Raw genomic sequence first — 15,447 nt, forward strand, 5'->3', positions numbered from 1 at the left:
TTGTAGTATACTCAGGGGAAATATGCATGAAAAACTTGTGTGTTGCAGGAATACCTTAGGGTAGTTTATTACTGTAGATTTTTTTTTTTCTGGATAAAAATGTTGGCTGTAGGCTCATCATCTAAGTTAGCCCTGTGCTACCTTCAGCACAGGTTGCAGGTGGGCAGCAGGTTTTTTCAAGCTGCCTGCTCACTGCAGCACCTGGACCCAGCACTTGGTCTTCTCTCATCCTTTTCCTGAAAGAACACTGATGGCTCTCCTTCTGATGGTAGCAGTTGGAATAGATGCACATTGGTCTAGTAACCACCCCAGTAGGGGGCTCTGGGGTGGAATTTCAGATGGCATTTTTCCAAGTATTAGAACTTTGGCTTCTAAATCTTGATATATCATGGATTGCTCAAAAATCTTTATAAGTCATAGTTAGACTATTCTCTCATCCCTTTATGTTCTTGGAAATTACTGTTTTAATGAGTTCAACAAATGTAATGCTTTAAGCAATACATTTAAATTTGACTGTGGTGCCAGTCTCCTACAAACAGTTCAGGTGTGCAGTTATTAATTCTATGGAGATTTTGTTAGGTCTTTGAAAAAGCTGCTAAAAAGGCAACTACAGCATGCTTTCATTGACTCTTCCTTTGAAGTCCTGAAACAAAGAAGATTATAGTGTTGAGATATCACTGGAAATTAATGTTAGGAGCTACAAGAAGAAATTACTCCAGGATACATTAATAGGGAGGCTTGAGTATAATGTAATGGCTTTACAATGGACTTTAGATTATTGAATAATTGACTTTGGTTTTCTAAAGTTTAGTACCTTGGAAAATATATTTTAAAATTCTATTAAAGTTTTATTAAAATGATCATCTCTTTCACTACTATTTCCTCAATGTGAATTTTTTGGTGTATAATATCTATGAAGTGGAGATGATATTATCCTTTGTTGGGTTGGCTTACATCAGTTTTAAGCACATGATCCTAGATGAATATAACAGTATCAGTTGTTTCAGATCATGTGAGGTTTGTCCAGCACATTAAGCATTTCCTGTCATTCATGCAAATTTCTAATTGCAGGAGTTGGTCCAGGTAGTAATGATGAGACCCTTTTATCTGCTGTTGCCAGTGCTTTGCACACAAGCTCTGCGCCAATCACAGGGCAAGTCTCTGCTGCTGTGGAAAAGAACCCCGCTGTCTGGCTCAACACATCTCAACCCCTCTGCAAAGCTTTCATTGTCACAGACGAAGACATTAGGTAAGACTGCCTAACATGATCTCAAAAATGGAGACTTTACATTTGGGTACATTTTATAGCACCCATTAGGTTCAGTGGCACATCCAGCAGGTGCAGAATCAACTAGAAAGGTATACTACTTCTGAAACTGATGGAAGGTGACAAAAGACTTTTATAACAAGCACGTGTTGGAAAAAGAAGTGCTGTGTATCAGGAGTATCCTCACAAGCATGTCCAAAGGACAGGTGCCAGATCAGTTGTTCTCTACACCTCATTTTGTGGTGTGTTTTGAGATTTGGGGTTCTGACTTTGTGCTATAACGAGCCCCTTTCACTCAGTCATGCATTTTTTAAAGATATTAATTTCAAAGGAAGAGTGTTAGATATCTTCCATTTATAGATTCACTCCCTAAATGGCTGTGGGAGCCAAGAACTCTATCCTGGTCTCCCCTGTGGGTGGCAGGGGTCCAAGCACTTCCCAGGCACATGAGCAGGAGGCTGGATTGGAAAGGCGGGCCTTGAATCAGCACTCTGATAATAGGAAGCAGGTGTCACAAGCAATGGCTTAACCCACTGTGCTACAGCACTGGCCCCCACTCAGTTATGCCTTTTATGATTGCTTTCTGCATTGGTTTGTCTGCAAAACAATCTTTAAAAGCAGATGATAAGGGCCGGCGCTGTGGCGTAGCAGGTAAAGCCGCCACCTGCAGTGCCGGCATCCCATATGGGTGCCGATTCTAGTCCCGGCTGCCCCACTTCCAGTCCAGCTCTCTGCTGTGGTCTGGGAAAGCAGTAGAGATGGCCTAAGTCCTTGGGCCCCTGCACCCGCATGGAAGACCTGGAAGAAGCTCCTGGCTCCTGGCTTTGAATCGGCACAGCTCCAGCCCTTGGGGTCATCTGGGGAGTGAACCAGTGGATGGAAGATCTCTTTCTCTCTCTCTCTCTCCATCTCTCTGTGTAACTCTGACCTTCAAATAAATAAATAAATCTTAAAAAAAAAAAAAAAAAAAAAAAGAAAGAAATTGAATGCTGTCCAGGAATAAAGGGTACTTTTGAAAAAAATAAAAAAAGACAGATAACAATGCTGCCTTAAGACCAGTTGTGTTTTCAAAGTTCAATTTAGTTCCCTTGTTAATGTTTTCCCCCACTTAAGATCGAACTAGAGATTTCGTTATGTCTGCTTCTTTTTGTCTCAAATAAAGATTTAAGGTGGATTGAGAGAAGACAGAGGCAGACATGGACGCATGTATGCACACACACAAAATGAGAAGCAAGTGAGAAAGATGAAGCAAAGGGTAAAGCAATAAAGCAACCAAGAACGAGAGAGGACACAAATTCTGTCTGTCAACATTGTTTGCTCTTTCTAAGGCTGAGCCACAAATCAGGATTTTAGCATAAGCAGTAAAAAGAAAGTGCCCAACTCAGATTGATAGTTACCAGAGAGCGTAAGCACGCCATTGCTCCAGACGCAGAAGGATTCCAGATGGTATGACAGTGAAGGAGTACGGCATTTATGAACTCTGTTCCTTTGTAAGGATACTGTAGTGTGCTCTTTTTTTTTTTTTTTTTTTAATGCTTCACCATTTCTATCTTCTAGATATAAATCAGTTTTACTGGAGTATTATTCCTAGACAGAACCAGCAGATGGCACCTTTGAATCATGTAACTGTAAAATGTATTCTCTATTTGTATTTTATTTTCTCTAAATCTGTAGAAGGCTGGCATGAATTTTTTTTTGAAAGGCATGAATCTAACTAGTTTTATAAGTCCATCTTTTTGCAAACATGAAACAGCTCAAAGTTGTATACCTTGATTATGTGAAGCTTATGATCAACTTTGTTTTTTCAAGAAAAAATATGAAGTCAAGTTGACTTCCTGGATTGTTCCTCAGGAGATGAGTGCTTTTCCACCTTGAAAAAGTACCCAGTCAGTCAGGAGGGATTCTGTTGTGTAATGGGTATTGACTGAGCCCGAGTTCCAGCGTGGGAATGTTGATGGCATCAATACCAGAGCTTTTGGTAGTGGAGGAGACTCTTAAAGCCAGATCTGGGTGATTTCCTTTTCTGGTAAATGTGTCTAACAAAATTGTTTGTTTGGTTGATTATAGTAGGAATTATTAACCAAGCATTCCATATTGAATTAATACAGGATCAAAGCAAACTAACTGCAAATGGGATTGTTACCCTTCTTCTAATAGTGAAGCCAGTATTTGACCTTAAACTAAAGATCTCAACATTGAGTATGTTTTTTCAGTACAGGAATTTGATGATAGTTTTATCTATGGGTTTATTTCTTTTCCGATAGTTTTGTTGAAGAAGCACTCACTAATTAGTGCATGCTTTAGTGGGCAGTAGTCTGGGCCAGGCGTGCCTGGGTTCTCTGCTCAGGGTCTTGGCAAAGCCGACATCAAAGTACTGGCTGGACTGTGTACTCTCCTGGAACTTGGGGTTCTCATTGCAGCTCATATGGGTGTTGCAGAATGGTTCTTGGGGCTAAGGCCTTTGTTCTTTTGTTGGTTAAGAGGTGGGGGCAGCTTCTAGCACATAGATGTGCCTGCAGTCCCTTGCCCTGTGACCCTCCCTTATGCCCTTCCATGCTTTTTCAAGAATACCCTTTAGGGGCTGTTATTAGGTTAGGCACATCATAGTAATCTTTCTTTTGGAGTAACCCAAGGTCAGTTTATTAGTAATCTAATCATGGAGTGCCATCCCATCATAGTCACAACTGACGCACACCCTTAAGGGGAGGGAATTATGTACGAGATGTAGATGCAGGTAAGAAGAGAGACTCTTAGTCCATCTTAGAAATCAGCCTTCCACAGGGGACAATTACTTTAATGTCAGCAGTTGTTAAATAAGTAAAGAAACTTAAGAGTTTAAGTACATTTTCCAACCCACAGGGATCATTTGCTCCATCTTCCATGTCTCCTACAGGGCAGCTGTGCAGAGTGCTGTACACTGCTGCCAGGAGAGACCTCCAGTGAGACTGGTGCTCCATTTGTCCTGAGCTTTGAATCGCTGAACCAGAGGCAGCACTAACTCTGTAGGAAACAAATGTGCTCTTGACCCTGCTGCATTACAGAAAAACCTGTTAGCTGATTTCTTTTAATACAACAGAGGCTGCAGAGCTTAGTTTTGGAAAACTCATTTAAAAAGTGGAAATCTAGCTTTTTGTGCTGCCTTTGGATTTTAATAAAGACTTCTGAAGTTTTTTGACTACACAGTGTATGTTTCCTTTACTGCCTTGGACCTAGTCCTGTTCTAGTAAAAGAAATGTGGTCTACAGTAGAGTGTGGGGAACTTTGCAGCTGGTTCTGTGTCCCAAGAGTTGCTTCTGATAGAATCCTTGGTGCCTTTGCTTCTTGACTTTGCTACCGTCCCAGGTTTGAGCAGTGCTGCAGTCTGCCATCCTCAATTATTTACACAGAGATCATCCTCCCTGCCCACTGCTAGTAGAGCCCTCAGTATTTCTTGCTATGTCTCTTACTTGCCTTTGTCTGCTTCACCTCCCACTGCTCATGCATTCTCACATCTATCTTCTGGCTGCAACGTGTGCTTGTCTCATTTTCAGTGCAAGGCTAATCTTGGACCTTTGCTTCTCCCTTTCTTCTTGTCGCTGGGACCTTTACTTACCAATCTTTTCTCTTATGTTTCTTGAATTTCGCCCCTTTACTTGGTTCTCGATTTAAATTTATTTTGAGTATGCCTGGCTTGCTAGACATGTGTTAGGAGTTTCTCTCCTGTCTTCTTGGGGAGCGCTTTTTTCTGCTTTTTAAAGATCTGATGTGGGGTAGCCAGTAAAGCCACCCGCTGCCTGCAGAACTGTATTCCCATATGGATGCTAACTCTTGTCCCAGCTGCTCCACTTCCCATCCAGCTACCTGCTAATGTGCCTGGGAAGGCAGCAGAGGGTAGACCTAGTGCTTGGGTCCCTACACCCACATGGGAGACCCAAAAGAAGCTTCTGACTTCAGATTAACTCAGCTCTAGCCATTGTCACCATTTGGGAAGTGAACAGATGGAAGATCACTCTGTCTCTCCCTTTCTCTCTCTCTCTAATTCTGCCTTTCCAATAAATAAATAAGTCTTTTTAAAAAAACAAAAAGATTAGGTGCATACCAAGCCTTTCTGCCTGTGCTTTGCTCTCCAGCTGTTAGCTCAGAGTCATTTTTTTTTAAAAGGATTTATTTATTTATTTGAGAAGTAGAGTTACATACAGAGAGAGGGAGAGAGAGAGGTCTTCCATCTGCTGGTTCACTCCCCAGTTGGCCACAACGGCTGGAGATGGGTTGATCTGAAGCTGGGAGTTTCTTCCTGGTCTGCCACGTGGTTGCAGGGGCCCAAGGGCTTGGCCCATCTTCTACTGCTCTCCCAGGTCATAGCAAAGAGCTGGATTGGAAGTGGGGCAGCCAGGACTAGAATCGGCACCCATATGGGATGCCGGGCACTGCAGGTGGCAGCTTTACCCGCTAAGCCACAACGCCAGCCCCAGAGCCATTTTTACAAGTTGGAATTACTAATTCTTGCCTTTGAGGTACCTTTGCATTCACAAACCTACAGAGACTCATGGCATGGCCTTTTGAAAACAATCATTTTAGGGACCACCATTGTGGCATGGCAGGTAAACCTGCTACCTACAATGCTGTCATTACCTATGGGCACCAGTTTGTGTTCCTTCTGTTCACTTCTGATCCAGCTCCCTGCTAATGCCCTGGGAAAGCAGTGGAAGATGGCCCAAGTGCTTGGACCCCCACTACTCATGAAGGAGACTGGATGAAGCTCGTGGATCTTGACTATGGTCTGGCTCAGTCCTGGCCATTGCGGCCATTTGGGAAACTGAACCTGCAGATGGAAGGTCGATCTCTCTCTCCATCTCTCTAACTCTGACTTTCAAAGAAACAGATCTTTTTAAATAATTATTTTACTTTATTATTTGAGAGGCAGAGAGGCAGATACACACACACACACACACACACACACAGAGAGAGAGAGAGAGAGAGAGAGAGAGAGAGAGAAGGAAAGACAGAGAGAGGGAGAGAGAGAGAGAGAGAAAGAGATGGCATGCACATGTAAGAGTTCCTACCCACTGGTTTACTTATCAGATGCCCACAATAGCCAGGTCAAAGTCAGGAGCTCAAAACTCAACCCAAGTTTCCCACATGGGTGACAGGAACCTAAGTACTTGAACTGTCCCCTGCTGCCTTTCAGGGTGTACACTGACAGAAAGCTGGAATCATGAGCAGAGCCAGGACTCAAACCCAGGCACTCTGGATATGGGGTACAGGCATCCCAAGTGGCATCTTAATTGCTAGGCCAAATGCCTGTCCCTCATTGCATGTAATTAACCTCCCAGCTCCTATATTTGATGCGATACTTGTCAGGCTTTGTGCATGGTAAACAGGATTGTTGGTCTTTTTTTTTTTTTTTAAAGATTTATTTATTTATTTATTTGAAAGAGTTACAGAGATAGGTAGAGACACAGAGAGAGGTCTTGCATCTGCTGGTTCACTGCTCAAGTGGCTGCAACGGCCAGAGCTGAGCCGATCTGGAACCAGGAGCTTCTTCCAGGTCTCCCACATAGGTGCAGGGGCCCTAGGACTTGGGCCATCCTCCTCTGCTTTCCTAAGTGCATTAGCAGAGAGGTGGATCAGAAATGGAGCATCTGGGACTGGAACCAGAACTCTTATGGGATGCTGGCCCTGCAGACCAGGGCTTTAACCCACCGTGCCATAGCACCGGCCCCAGGATTGTTGTTCTTGGCTCCTTGGTACTGACTTGTTTCTTACAGATCCAGGAATCCAGGGGAGAGCTCTCCACTCACACAGATATAGAATTACCAAGCAAATCTCAGTTTATCTTGCCTTTGCTTCCTCGTTCTTTCTCAGTGCTTCATCTAACCAGCTGCCTGCCTTTCTTTCCTTGTTAACTCCCTCTTATATCCCTGTTTCCAGGTCCTTTCTAATTATCTTTTATAGGAATAAAGTCGAAGTTTCATTTGCTTGATAACATTGAAATTGAATAGCAAGTCCCTCATGTGAGTCTGCCTCTAGAAGTCTCATTGAGATGAGGGAACATTCCTCTTTGGCAAGGCTCGTAGGTGTGATCTGGTTTGTGAGTGTGCAGGCAACTTCTGCAAAGACTAAGGAGTTAAATGTATTCAGTTTTCAGGAATTGAATAATTTTGAAGTAAGGATGTACTTTTGTATCCGATTCTGTTTTCACTGCTTGCCAAATTTGCCGTCTTTCTCTTTTTTTCGATTTGAAAAGGAAACAGGAAGAGCGAGTGCAACAAGTACGCAAGAAGCTGGAAGAAGCACTGATGGCAGACATCTTGTCCCGGGCTGCGGACACAGAAGAGATGGATATTGAAATGGACAGTGCAGATGAAGCCTAAGAAAATGATCAGGTACCTGCATGAGCATAGACGAGACATGTGGGACTTCAGCTGTTTTGTTTCCCAGTAGCCTTTGTAGCCCCCGGGCAGTGAGCTGGAATGCTGCTTTGCTTAGGTTACTGCTTGTGCTGCTGTTTGGCCCTCTTCTCTGTGCTTAAGGAACATACAAGTTACTGTGTCCCTTGTTCTTCTTACGTAAGGGCATTCACATCCCTGAAGTCACCCATGAGGGATCTGCCTCCTTGGTTAAAGCCAGGTGGAAAATCTCCAAGGCATCATTGGAGAAAAGCAGAGAAAGATGAGAAGGGCTCTGCCCAGGTAGGAATCATGGCTGCGGAATGTGGCAGCAGCGCTCATCTCTGCAGTACTGGCCTCCTAGAGTACTTTGTCCTTTCTTTAAAATCGTGCTGCAAAGTAGGCGAAATCTCCCTCTTTCTAAGTTCTCTCTAGCAGACTTGATGTATGCAGAATAAGGACATAATCAACCCTAAAAAAAAGGAAATTTGGTTTTCTACTGAGCACACATAAGAGGTTCCTGGGCTCTGTTCCAGTGGACATACGTCCTCTGTAGGTGATGACACACAATTGGATGTGTGTTCTGTAGATGATGGCACAAAAACCTCAGAGGCCACACTTTGCTTCCCAGCTCCCATCCTGTTTTGTTTGGGCAGCCCTTGTCTTGCTTTCTGCCACCCCAGCTGTGCTGATTTATTTGTTTCCTTGAAGCCAAAGGTGGTGGTGGTGGTGGGGTGCTGGGGAAGCTCACATGATGTGAAGGGTCCACAGCCCTGTCTGAATAAGTGCCTTTATACTGACCCTGAAGGATGGGTAGGAGTGAGCCAGGGGGAGGTGGGGTAGAAAGTCCTGAAAGAACAGAAAGCAGAAGCCTCGTTTCTTTATGGAACAGCAATGAAAAGTCAATGTGGTTGGAATGCAGTAACTCTGGGGAGGGTTGGGGAATGTGTGAAAGACATTCCTAGTCACGGTGCCTGTGGGTTATAAAAGACATTGAGTGTGATCATTAAACCCTGTGGGAATCCACTAAAGGGTCAGTAGCATGAACAGGTTTGCTTATTTACGGGATCTCTGTGGCTGCTGCATGGAGTAGGGAAGCCTGGACTCCAAATCCACTTGGGGGGTTTTGTGGTTCCAACAAGAAATGGTGGTGGCTTCATGAGGGTGCTGGCAGCGTGTGAGGGAAGAGAAGAGGGAAAGGGCAGATCCGTGTTTGGAAATAAAATCGACTTGGCCAGGTGAGTGGGTGCAAGAGTGGCCAAGATGACTTGGGCTTGTCAGGCAAGTGAGTAGAAGGATTCCCATTCAGTAGAGAAGGGTGTGCAGTGTGGCAGGGGAGTTCAATACTGGAAACACAGTCTTACCTTCCTACGACTGCCTCTTTCTTTCTTTTTTCTTTTTTCTTTCTTTCTTTTTTTTTTTTGGACAGGCAGAGTGGATAGTGAAAGAGAGACAGAGAGAAAGGTCTTCCTTTTGCCATTGGTTCACCCTCCAATGGCCGCTGCGGCCGGTGCACCGCGCTGATCCGATGGAGGAGCCATGTACTTATCCTGGTATCCCATGGGGTGCAGGGCCCAAGCACTTGGGCCATCCTCCACTGTACTCCCTGGCCACAGCAGAGAGCTGGCGTGGAAGAGGGGCAACCGGGACAGAATCCGGCGCCCCGACCGGGACTAGAACCAAGTGTACCGGCGCTGCAAGGCAGAGGATTAGCCTAGTGAGCTGCGGCGCCAGCCTGCTTTTTTCTTAATTCAGGGTCAGTTCGTGCCACCTGTTACCAAAATCAATATAATGTCTTAGATCAGCAACACTTTGGGTCACACAGTTTTCTGACTGTTCAGAACCATTTGAATCCAGTTCAGTTCTTTTTTAAATCTTTTTCCCCCCCTTTCCTGAGGATGGGAAGCGGCTGCTGACACTCTGGGTTTTGTTTTCTAAGCTGACAAAGGTGTGCTGTGTGGACCTGGGTGAGTGTCCTTAGTGGGTGCGAGTCCTCCAGAGGGAAGCCTGACGTCGTTTCTTTCGTGTGAGGCTGCAGCCCTGCTGTCGCTGATGCGTGGAGGGACTGTGGGCCCCGCGCCTCTGCCAGCGTCTGTGCCGTTGCGGCCGAATGGCCTCTCGGTCTCAGAGCCCTCCTTTTCTGTCGGAGCTTGTTCGCTTTTTGTTTTGCCTTCAGCTTTCCTGGAGAAATGAGTTTGGGATAAGTAGGGTACCTCATTGAGCCCTGACTAGGCCCAGGCTTCCTTTGCAGGGTACTTGTCGGATGGGTATCAGAGCAGCACCTGAATCTGTGTACGCTGTGCTGTGGGCCCCAGGCACTTTCCTAATGTGGAAGCTGGTGACTGCTCATGGCCTCGCACAGATGTGCATAGCAGTAGAAGTAATTACCGTTGAGTGAGTTTTAGTGAGTTCTGTAAAAGTAGCCATTATTCTGGTGCATTAAGTAGGGAAAGATTATTATTTTTGTCATGATATAAATTTGAGACTGAAATTATTGGGTCAGGTCATTAGATTTATGGATTGTGGAAGACCAAAAGTAAATTTAAAAGATTAGACGTCACCAAATTACATTTACCTAAACTCTTTCATGTAGCTCTATATGCACCTAAAATGCTTAATAAACAGGAGCATGGCCCCTTCACTAGATCTCTGTAATAACCTGTGGCATAGGTAGGGCATAGCTTGTCAAAGGGAGGGACATGGCCAGCATCCGGTGGTTCCTAAAAGATGGAACTAGAATCTTCGAGTGAACAGTGCCCTCCCACTCATCCCGTGGCAGCTCTTTCTAATGTTCCTTATTAGCAAGGTGGACCTTAGTTAAATATCAGATGGAGGTTTACTGTGTTACATTTTATAGTCTCAGAGAAGTGTCCAGGCTATAGTGATTGTAAAAGGTAACTAAAGAACAAAGATAAATGAAGTATTGAATCAGACATGAATGGTTTAGTTGCAATTGCACAGTACCCGTTTCACCCAGTTAGACAATAAGAAGACTTGGTGTGTATCTGTCATCTCTAAATATTTTATAGTACAATGAATCATTGCAAAGTAGAATAAGCCGTTGTGAGTAGAAATTTCTGCAAAATATGTTTGGATTTGGCTGTTATCTATTATGTTTTCTGTTTTGAATTCTGATTTAAAAGAGAAAATATTTGCATAAACATACAAAAGAGTACATGATTTCTTTGAAAATGAAGTATTTAATATTGAATAACCTTTAAGTAATAAAGGTTATTATCAAAATAAAAATGTGAAACAATAAAGAGATATGTTGAGTACTTTTTATTTGCAAAGTGCTGTAACTAAGTGGTAATTTATTTCTAACTTCGTTTGCAAGTTTTGCTGAGCTCTCACCTGACAAAATATTGAATCACTTAAGTTTGTTTTTTTCCCTTACAGGTAACTTTCGACTGACTTTCCCCAAGAGCAAATTCTTAGAAATTGGACAAAAACGTTTTCACTGGGTTTTGCCTGTAAGAAAACAATGTACCCGAGCACACACATAGAGCTTTTTAATAGCACTAACCAATGCCTTTTTAGATGTATTTTTGATGTATATATCTATTATTCAAAAAATGATGTTTATTTTGAGTCCTAGGACTTAAAATTAGTCTTTTGTAATATCAAGCAAGACCCTTAAGATGAAGCTGAGCTTTTGATGCCAGGTGCAATCTACTGGAAATGTAGCACTTACGTGAAATGTTTGTTTCCCCTCCAGTTTTAATATGAACAGATCAGGAGTACCAAATAAATTTCCCAATTAAAAAATATTGTGACTTCACTGTATATAAACAGATTTTTTTATACTTTATTGAAAGAGGACACCTGTACATTCTTCCATCATCACTGTAAAGATGAATAAATGATTATATTCACAGACTGATTGGAATTGTTTCTGTTAAAGAACACACACAATAGCCCTGCATTAGTCTTCCTGAGATCCGTTCACCTTTGCTCCCTGGGCCTCGGATTGAAATTGAGTGGTAGAGTACACTGTGTTCATTTGCAGTGTGCTTCCAGACATGTGAGAACTGTGCTTTCCCCAGAATTCTAGATTGCCATCTAGCATGTGTATGTTTTTTTGTTTTTTTTCCTTGCTTGTGACCAGTACTTTTGGTAATTGTATAAAAACAAGGTTTTTCTCCCCTTTGGCATGAATCAGATATACAAGTACCTTTCAGGTGTTAAAAGAAGTCCATGTCTATTGTTTTTTCTAATGTCCACTGGCTAACTAAGTTAACAGGTGCCGGGAGAGGCGGCAGAGTTGCTTAATGAACCAGATTGTAATACCTCATCATGTTAGTACCTGACTGATGAGAGTTTCCGTTGAAACTCATGAGCGTAACTTTCCTTACTGTTCACATTTCTTGACAGCTAATTACTAAAGCTTGCATTACATTATTAAATGGATTTTAAAATAAAAAAAAAATACCTAAGTTTATCTGATACCAAGGAAGGGCGGGAGTAGTTACAAGCAAATTAAAACAAATTTTGCAAAACAGTGGAAATAATGTGTATTTACTTATTATGTGCTTATTAACTTTTGAGTTTTTAAAATTGGACCTGGAATGATGTGGTCCAGGATGTGATCAGTTTCACATCCCTATCACCTGTACTGCTCGACTCTGCTCCCTCCCAGTTCCTGGAAAGGGAGAGAAGAGGGCAGTCATCAAAGCACTGTGACTGCCCAGGTGTGGGCTGCTACACTTCTGGACCTTTAAGCCAAACCACATGGATACTTCTTGGAATTCCTGATTTACATTCACCTTTGATGTTTGGGCCTTAGGCCACCAATTTCCTTGGCACAGCCCTTCTGGTGGATACACAGGGAAGCTGCAGACGCTGGGAGGACGGTTAGCAGAGGGCACTTCTCTGGCCCATCAGATGATCTCCAGTTCTAATAGGGGTAGGGAGTTAGTGTTGATTCCTTTTTTAATGCTAGCCTAACTAGTTAGAACAGATCCCAAAGGTTTTTTTTCTCTTCCCGCAAGTCCATGATTCTTCATTTATTAGGCTTATGATAACTTCACCATAGTGATCATACATTGTTTTTACAAACAGTCCAGCCAAGATAACGTATACTTTTATAGACAGCTTTGTAAAAGCAAAAACACAGTGTACACACTACAAAATTTTGATTTTTTAAAAAAATAGACTTTGCTCAGGTGGAGAACGAGGTATGAAAGCCATTACATGGTATCCTCTGGAGACTATCCCATAAATCCAGGGTGTTCACAATATACTCATAGGACAGCTTGTCCAAAATTACATTCACCATCTCCCCCATAAAACCCAGCACCACCTTGCATTCCCCAGCCTGGGTAAAAGCAAACCATCTTCTCTGGTTGCCCAAGGCAGAAGTCCAGTGGTCATCCCCTTTGTTTGCTTGCCACATCCCATCTGTGAAAAGTGCTGTTGTGACCTCACAGCTCATCTGGCCATCTCTTCTCCATTGCACAGCCACTGGCGTGGTGTACACCCCCCTTCCTCTCTGGGCTTTCAGTGGCTACCCTGTGCTTCTGCCGTCCCCACTGTTCCTTCCCCCTCCCTCTGCTCTCCCCAGTGTGGTCATCAGATTGATTCTCAAAACAATTGTGACCATATCATTTCCTTGCTCAAAAGTCCCCACTTAACGTTTGTATGCAGTTTAGAGTAAGTTTTAAGAGCAAGCACTTTGGAATTAGGAGAACCTGTGTTAGAACCCTGGTTTTTTGCTGTCTGTGTGACTTGTCGGGTTGCTTTATTTCTGAGCCTGTTCCTCCTCAGTGAAATAGGAATAATAATACCTACCTCATAGAGTTGTTGTGAGGATTCAGTGAGATACCATTTATAAAGTGTTTAGCTCAGTGCCTAGTGCGTAGAGTGCTCCCATTGGAGCATACTGTTGTCATTTTCCTTGCAGGTGTCTTTATGCCACTTCCAAGAGGCCTCTGCTGATAACCCTAACTTCTCCCTACCCCATAACACTTTTTTTCTGCCTCAGGACACTGGTCATTTCCTTTGTAGAAATTTTCTAAGTCTGTATTTATTTATTTGTTGACTTTTTGTCTCTCTCTCTACTAGAATGTAAGCTCTACAAGAGCAAGGCCGTGTCTGTTTTGTTCCCTGTTGTACCCCAGTACTTAGCCCAGGGCCTGGCACATAGTAAGCCCTCACTACCTGTTTGCCGAGCTAATGGAAGAATGGTCAAAGGCTCTCCGTGACCTGGTTTCCGCCTACCTGTCTAGCCTCATTCCGCCATTCTCCCCATTGTGCCTTCGGCTCAAGAAAAACTGTTACTTGCTCTTTTGCAGCGTCCCTTGGGCCTCCGTGTCTTTGCACCTTTTGTTCCTTTGCCTGAGACAACCTTTACCTTCTACATGGCAAATTCCTGATCATGTCAGCTCGATGGCTACCTCCTCTGTGATGTTGTCCCCTGTTTCTACAGGCAGATGCTCTTTTTCCCTCCTCCAAGTTCCCACTGTACTTTGTAAATACCTCTGTGGAAGCACTTTATTGTATTGTATTGTAATTTTTTTGCACGTCTGTTCCTACTGTTAGACTGTAAACACCATGAAAGCAAAGACTGTGTCTTCTCACCTTCTCGTCCACAGGACCTGGCTCATAATAGCCTATCAGTAAGCATTTGTTGAATGAATTTGTGAATGAACAGAATCATGTGATTGGAAAAGATTTGGAAGATGTTTGTGCTATTAAGAAAGGGAATGCCCTGGTGGCTTCCTGTGTCCTCTTTCCTTTTTCCTTTTTGCTCTAGAGATGAGATCTAGAGAGTATTGTGTAATCTCTTTGAATATAAGATCACTTGTTTGAATTTTTAAAGTAAGTTGAATAACATCTTCATAAATGGTTGCAAGAGATGTCAAAAAGCTTTGTGATCTCTCAATGCTATAAAAGTCCAAAATAAATATTTGCACTATTAGTATTTCCATAGTAAATGCTATGAGAAAATGTACAGCAATAAATTTTGAAGCTTTAAAAATGTCTGTGTAAGTCATCTTCAGTGACTTAATCCATGAAGGACATCTCTAGCTTGTATTTTCCAGGCACAAGGGATTTCAGGTGGGTGCAGGACCCCAGAACTTTCTGAGCTTATCCACTGACACTTCTTTCACTGCTGCTGAGACAGTTGCTCATTCTCCTGGCCTATCTACTGTGCAGAAAGATGGGGCAGGGGATGTAAGTCCTACAACATAATTAGCTAGGAATAGCTGAGGTATTGGGACTTGGAGCAGCAAATTATCAGTCTGCGTTTCATGGGTTGGACTTTTAAATTTTAATTTGCTGATTTTCTCTACAGGACAAACGCAAATTTTATATAAAGTTTTAAAAATTATTTGGCTTTGTTTTTATGACAGGAAGACAAAAGATTTTGTGTTCTTAATTTGAAAAACCTATTGATAGGAAGAGACAGAGATCGTCCATCCCCAAATGCTTGTAGTAGCTGGTGCTGGGCCAGGCTGAATCCAGAAGCCAGGGATTCTCTTCTGGGTTTCCCATGTGGATGGCCAGGGAACCAAATACTTGAACCATCATCCACTGCCTCTCCCAGGTGCATTAGCAGGAAGTTGAGTCAGATGGATGGAGTAGCCAGGGCATGAACCAGGTACTTGGACATGGGGTGTGTGAATCACAAGTAGCACCTTGCCCCACTGTAGCTCAGTGTCAACCTAACAAAATGGTTTTTATGTTCCTCTCCTTTAGATGGCACTTTATAATGTATAGGACACTTTCACTTCCCTGACCGGCATCTTTGAATTTTAACCTAAATAGAAGCCGTGTAACACGAACATGTTCTGGTTCTCCTCATTTAAG

General features: G+C 43.0%; 1 long non-coding RNA gene across 5 annotated transcripts in view; it reads left to right on the forward strand.

The window, feature by feature from the left end:
- Nucleotides 1-14,614, forward strand: part of LOC103349345 (methyl-CpG-binding domain protein 2) — a 74,146-nt gene extending 59,532 nt beyond the window's left edge. For 2 of the 5 annotated variants that reach the window (XR_016213993.1, XR_011379324.2), the window contains 3 exons: nt 1,072-1,249; nt 7,494-7,632; nt 11,035-14,614. This is a non-coding gene — a long non-coding RNA (methyl-CpG-binding domain protein 2). Of the gene's footprint in view, nt 1-1,071; nt 1,254-7,493; nt 7,633-11,034 lie in introns of those variants that run through there. The other 3 variants (XR_016213995.1, XR_016213994.1, XR_016213996.1) reach the window with 3 other exon arrangements.
- The last annotated feature ends 833 nt before the right edge of the window (nt 14,615-15,447 follow it).

The sequence above is a fragment of the Oryctolagus cuniculus genome, chromosome 10 (assembly GCF_051225735.1).
Source record: "Oryctolagus cuniculus isolate XC-2025 breed Fujian yellow rabbit chromosome 10, ASM5122573v1, whole genome shotgun sequence".
In the NCBI taxonomy this organism is placed as follows: domain Eukaryota; kingdom Metazoa; phylum Chordata; class Mammalia; order Lagomorpha; family Leporidae; genus Oryctolagus; species Oryctolagus cuniculus.